The sequence below is a fragment of the Eschrichtius robustus genome, chromosome 18 (genome assembly GCF_028021215.1).
Source record: "Eschrichtius robustus isolate mEscRob2 chromosome 18, mEscRob2.pri, whole genome shotgun sequence".
NCBI lineage: Eukaryota > Metazoa > Chordata > Mammalia > Artiodactyla > Eschrichtiidae > Eschrichtius > Eschrichtius robustus.
In genome coordinates this window covers 31631209-31636813 of record NC_090841.1, presented here as the reverse complement: position 1 = coordinate 31636813, position 5605 = coordinate 31631209, and the positions used below count along the sequence as shown (strand labels likewise).

Genomic DNA, 5605 nt, shown 5'->3' with positions numbered 1-5605 from the left:
TTCAAGTGTCTAAGAATTTTAGGTCTTAGTTTTATCATGTTAGTAGAACAGACATGAATAATTCTACCCCAATGTCCCTCTCAGCTTTAGATTTCTATGATTTATTTTCTGCTCTTTAAACATGATTTAGTCACAAGAGCTACTCAATAACAAAAAAGAGAGACTAAAAAAAACTCTAGGCTATATGTTCATTAAATATTAGACAAATAGATGTCTCATTCTTAGTTATTTTAGATAATCCAACTTATTTGACCTAGTGATATCACTGTTCCAGAAAATGTATTTAGCCAACTGACTATCCAACTATTTTTCACATGGTTCTACTTATAGATTCTATGCCATTAAATTCTTGCAAAGTTTTTCAGCTTTTGTATATATATTGACACTTTATTTTAGCACCTGGATGCTGTGCTATACCCTCCATATATCACGGTGAAGAAAGGGCAATTGACTTTTATGATTATGTGGTCCAGAATTGATTCAAGGCTGAGTTTTGTTGCTCTCTTGTCCTGAAATGTTTGAGGAAGAAGAAAACTCTCTAGCAAGCTAAGAAAACAGATAACCTATGAAGGCTTTTACGATCCTATAATTCTATGAATAGCAGTCTAGAAATGGGAAACTCTGTCCCATTGTCACCAGGACACTAAAACAGTAGGTATGATTATTTCAGGAAATCAGGTGGCGGGTTTAAGGTTGAACAGCAATCCTAGGTGTCTTTCACATGTCTACCTAGGAAACTAAAACTGAAAACAAGGCAGCCAAATAGGTCAAATAAATTAAGCTAAGTCTACAAACGAGAGTTAGGTTTCCAGTTTCAAAGTTAAATCTCATTAGAATAAGTGGCATAGGTGAGAAAACCAAAAGGAAGAAAAGAAAATAACAAAGTAAAATCACTTTAATTTGAAATCATTGTCCTCACCCTTAGCCCTAAATAAAAAGTATGTGTCAGATATATATTTTATCAGACCTGAACCAAAAGAGGTGTTTGAAAGTACACCCATATTCTAGCCACAAAGCATAGCACTGTGCATGTCTACAGTTTGGAGACAGGCTTGTCCCAGGGGAAACTAAATTTACACAGAAATGTATTTAGAACTTAATTTTAATACTTTTGATAGAACATTGAAATTTGCAGTACCGATCATTGTATACTTTGTCCATTGGATCTGTGATGATTGAATTATCCAAACTTTTTGAAAAGACCAATTATTCTTGAGGATATAATTATAGCAGATAAGTGGAAAAGAAACCTTATGAAGAATGCAAGATCTACCTATTCAGTATACAGGAAGAAATCAGGAACGTGGGTCAGAAAAGAGCATAGAGGATAATGCATTTGATCTACCTGAAGGACAATGTAATGATTTATCTAATAGCAAAGCAATAATCAAGAGTGGGATTCATCAGAAAAAAATCAAAGTTCTTCCAGCAAGGTAGAGTTCAGAAATAAAGTAGTTTGGAATATTTTTAAAATTCCTTTATGGTTTTCTTCTCTGAAATGCCCCTTTATTTATGACTTCATTCAGTTTCTTTCCCACAAATTCCATAGCACCTGGCACCTGCCTTTGATGCAGCAGTAACACCAGGGTTTGTATTTCATGCTAGCTTTGCTGTCTCCTCAAATAAGCCTCTATTGTATATTAGTGTCTTCTCAGCATTTAACACAGACCTATCATATAGCAGTTACCCAGTAAGTTTTTCAATTAATTGAATTGATTAAACATAACATTTTCATATTATATTAAAATTTTTTGAAGTAGTAATTAAAAGTATTCAAAGCAGAGATGTCAAAAATGAGAACATTCTACTAACCATAATTCAAAATTTTTTTGGAAATAAACAGCAAAGGATAATATTTATGTCCCTAAAATGGAAGTGATTAACATTCATTTCTTGGTGTTAGTTTACTACCAGACATAAAATTTGTAAGGACTCCATGGACAATTACTTATAGGTAATAGTGGATTAAAGAATGTTAAAATAGTTGCTTTCTTGTAGGATCTCATCTGTAAGTGGTCCAATAATCTGGGATAAAGGATAAGTAGTTTACCAAGATTTGATCAAGAAATAACAATTAAGGAACACACAGTTTTGAGGGCATTACCCTGCTGTGGCCCCCTTTGCCTGGGAAAGCAATAAGGGTATACTTTTTTACTTCACCCTCCGTCCCCTCCCCCCAAAAAAAGAAATAACAACTGGAACTATTAATATTTGTAACATTCTTTGGAGTTGTCTGCATCAGAGGATACTTTGGAATTTTACTGTAGGCTTGAGAGTACGTCTTTGATATCAGATATATTTAGAATTACTTTCTGCTCTCACTGCATTGTACATACACTTAAGCTGCAGGAATTTTTACATTATATTTATCTACTTCTTGTGTTTGTCTCTTTTTTTTCTTTGTACATTATTTTAATAAAAAACACACTACTGTGTACAAATATACAGATCTCAAGTTGTAATATTCAAATACAGAATGTGATAAAGTAGCTTTGTAAGTTTTCTGCACTGTGACAGATTTTCTGTCACATTTAGATCTTTATGATTATTAAGACATAATGAACAAGAGAAGTACAGATTTTCCAGCCTCATTATTAGTAAAGTCCTCTGCAAAAGAATGAAGGTATTGAGTCATTAATAGGGAAACAGCTGGCAAATTAGATGACCCTGCCTACCTTGTATTAATGTAAGAGACACAATAAGAAATAAGAAACTGTAGTTAAATGTTAGAAGTATAGGCAATATAGCTTTCTCAGACTTCTACCAATGATTATATACTTGATATATAAACATTCTTAAATGTAAAATAGTTCAGTATGATTGTATCTATATTTGTTCCACAATGACAATTTAATGTATTAATCTGATATATATTTTTGAACTGGAGTCATTTACAAAGAAATAGTGAGAAATCCTGAAAAGAAACTATTAGTTCCAAGTCAAATTATGTTTAAAGGTTAAGAGATCTACGGAAAACAAAAGCGTGGGTTAGAAACTTTGCCTACATGCCAATTTTTATTTCTAAGAGAATTTCTTACACAAATAATCATCGTCTTTGTCTTACAAAACAAAACCAAAAAATCCTAAAATTAATCCCACAAATCCAAATTAGCAGAATTTAGAGTAACAAAGTCAGAGTCAGTCTTGCCATCTGTACGTTAATTTGATAAATCAAACTGCTTTGGGGAGGGCATGACTTTCAGCTCTTAAATAACGACAACAGTTACAGAGCTCTTTTTTTTTTTTTTTTTTTTTTTTTAGAGAAAGATGTATATCCAGGAAACCCAATGGAATACGTTACTTCTGAAATTCCATAAAAGCTGTAAGGCAGCCAAGTGTCGATGGTATTCAACGACAGTAAAAGTTTGCACTCTTAATGACCATTGACAGGCTTTGTGTCAACTTTCAAACAATATGCTTTTCATTGACTATCAATGCAAAGGTGAGGAAAGAAATACAATATATCATACCCCAGCATAGAGCTACTATATTTGTATAAAAGAATCACTACGTATCCGTTGTTTTAAATGAAGTCCCGTCCAGGCATTAAGCTGTAATCTAAATGTTGATAGTGCCTAATCTCAACTTCCAAGATGAACAAAGAGTTTATATGTGAAGACTGATTCTCTTTGGCCGCAATGGATACCATATTCTCTGGGGGCAATCTTTAGTTGGATCAAGGTCATATTTTAGGTCCAATGAATGTACAACAGGGTGGTACTGCTTCAAAATTTCTTGTTTTGCTTTTATGATTTTGATGACATGTTCAAGGATCTTTCTGGGATACTGCTTACATTTTGTGGCTATATCGACTATGATTTCATCAAACTGGTCTTCAAGGACTTTGATATCAGAATCCATAAAGTAATTGTCTGAAGCTTCTTGCCATGTTTGCCCATTAATGCTGACATTCTCTTGCACAGCTGATTCAAAAGTCCACTGCGCATCTCGCAACACGGGCTCCTGAATCTCCTCTGGCAGCACGTCCCCCAGCTTTTGCACTAAGCGGCCGCAAAGTTCTAGCATTTCCGTCAAGGCCCGCTTCGAGGTGCAACGCACTCGGAAGTCTTTTCCGGAGGTGGCAAGGACGGAGGCCCCATCGTCTGTCCCGGCCACACTCTCCACGTCCCGCGGAGAAGAAAGGGCCACCGACTCCTATTTGTCTCTTTTTTTATTTCAAAAAAATTGAGAGCAGTTTTAGGTACGGAGATTTCCCATATACTCCCTGTCCCAACACATGCATAGCCTCCTCCATTATCAACATCACTCACTAGAATGGTATATTTGTTACCAAGGATGAACCTACAGTGGCAAATCATTAAGTTTGCTCTTGGTGTTGTACATTTTATGGGTTTGGACAAACGTACATGTATCCACCACTACAGAGCATATTCACTGTCTTAAAAATCTTCTGTACTCTGCCTATTCATCTTTCCCCCTTATGCCACCCTGGCACTATTGATCTTTTTTTAATGTCTCCATAGTTTTGCTTTTTCCAGAATATTATATAGTTGGAATCTTACACCATGTAGTCTTTTCAGATTGACTTCTTTCACTCATAATATACATTTAAGATCCCACCATGTCTTTCCATGGCTTGATAGCTCATTTATTTTTAGTGCTGAATAATATTCCATTGTCTGGGTGTACCACAGTTTATTTCTCCATTCACCTACTGAAGAACATTTTAGTTGCTTCCAAGTTTTGGCAATTATAAATAAAGCTGCTATAAACAACTGTTTGCAGATTTTTTTCTGTCCCTGTACCATACCTTGTCCAGAAGTGTATATAAAAGGAATCATATAGCACATGATTCTGCTCTTTGAATATGGCTTTTTACTAAGCATAACACATTTGAGATTTGCCTGTTGCATGTCACTAGTTTACTCCTTTTTTAGTGCTGGGTAGTATTTCATTGTATGGGCCAGAGCTTGTTCATCTATTCACCACTGAATGTCAGTTAGGTTGTCTTCAGTAGGAAGATTATTAAAAAGCTGCTGCAAACATTTGTGTACAGTTTTTTTTGCAAAACCACAAATCTTCATTACTCTTAGGTTGAGATTGCTGGGTCATTTAATAAGCATATGTTTAACTTTGCAAGCAACTGAAAAAATATTTTTCAAAGTGACCTTAACATATTGTAATCCCATGAGCAATGGATGAGGGTTATGGTTCCTCTGATCTTGAAAGAACTTGGCATAATAAATATTTTTAAATTTTAGCCAATCCATAGGTATATAATAGCATCTCATCATAGCTTTAATTTGCATTTTCCCTACTTACTAAAGATGCCATCTTTTCATGTGTTTCTCAGTCATCTGTGTATTTTCTTTGATGAAGGGTTTATTCAAATCTTTAACTGTTTTTAAAGTTGGGTTGATGTTTTATTATTATTGAGTTTCAAAATCTATTTTTTATTCTAGATGCAACTTATTTAACATATATATGTATTGGAAATATTTTCTCAAGTCTGTGGCTTGTCTTTCATTCTTTCAACAGTGTCTTTTGTAGAACAGAAATTGTTAATTTTGATAAAGTTAAATTGACCATTTAAAAATATATTATGCTGTTGATTTTTATCTATTTTGTAGCTTTGCTTGATCTA

The 5605-nt window shown here is 34.2% G+C and overlaps 1 pseudogene; it reads right to left on the bottom strand.

The window, feature by feature from the left end:
- Positions 1-3606: 3606 nt before the first annotated feature.
- On the bottom strand, positions 3607-5295 carry LOC137751849 (kinetochore-associated protein NSL1 homolog pseudogene; annotated as a pseudogene).
- Between the last annotated feature and the right edge of the window lie 310 nt (positions 5296-5605).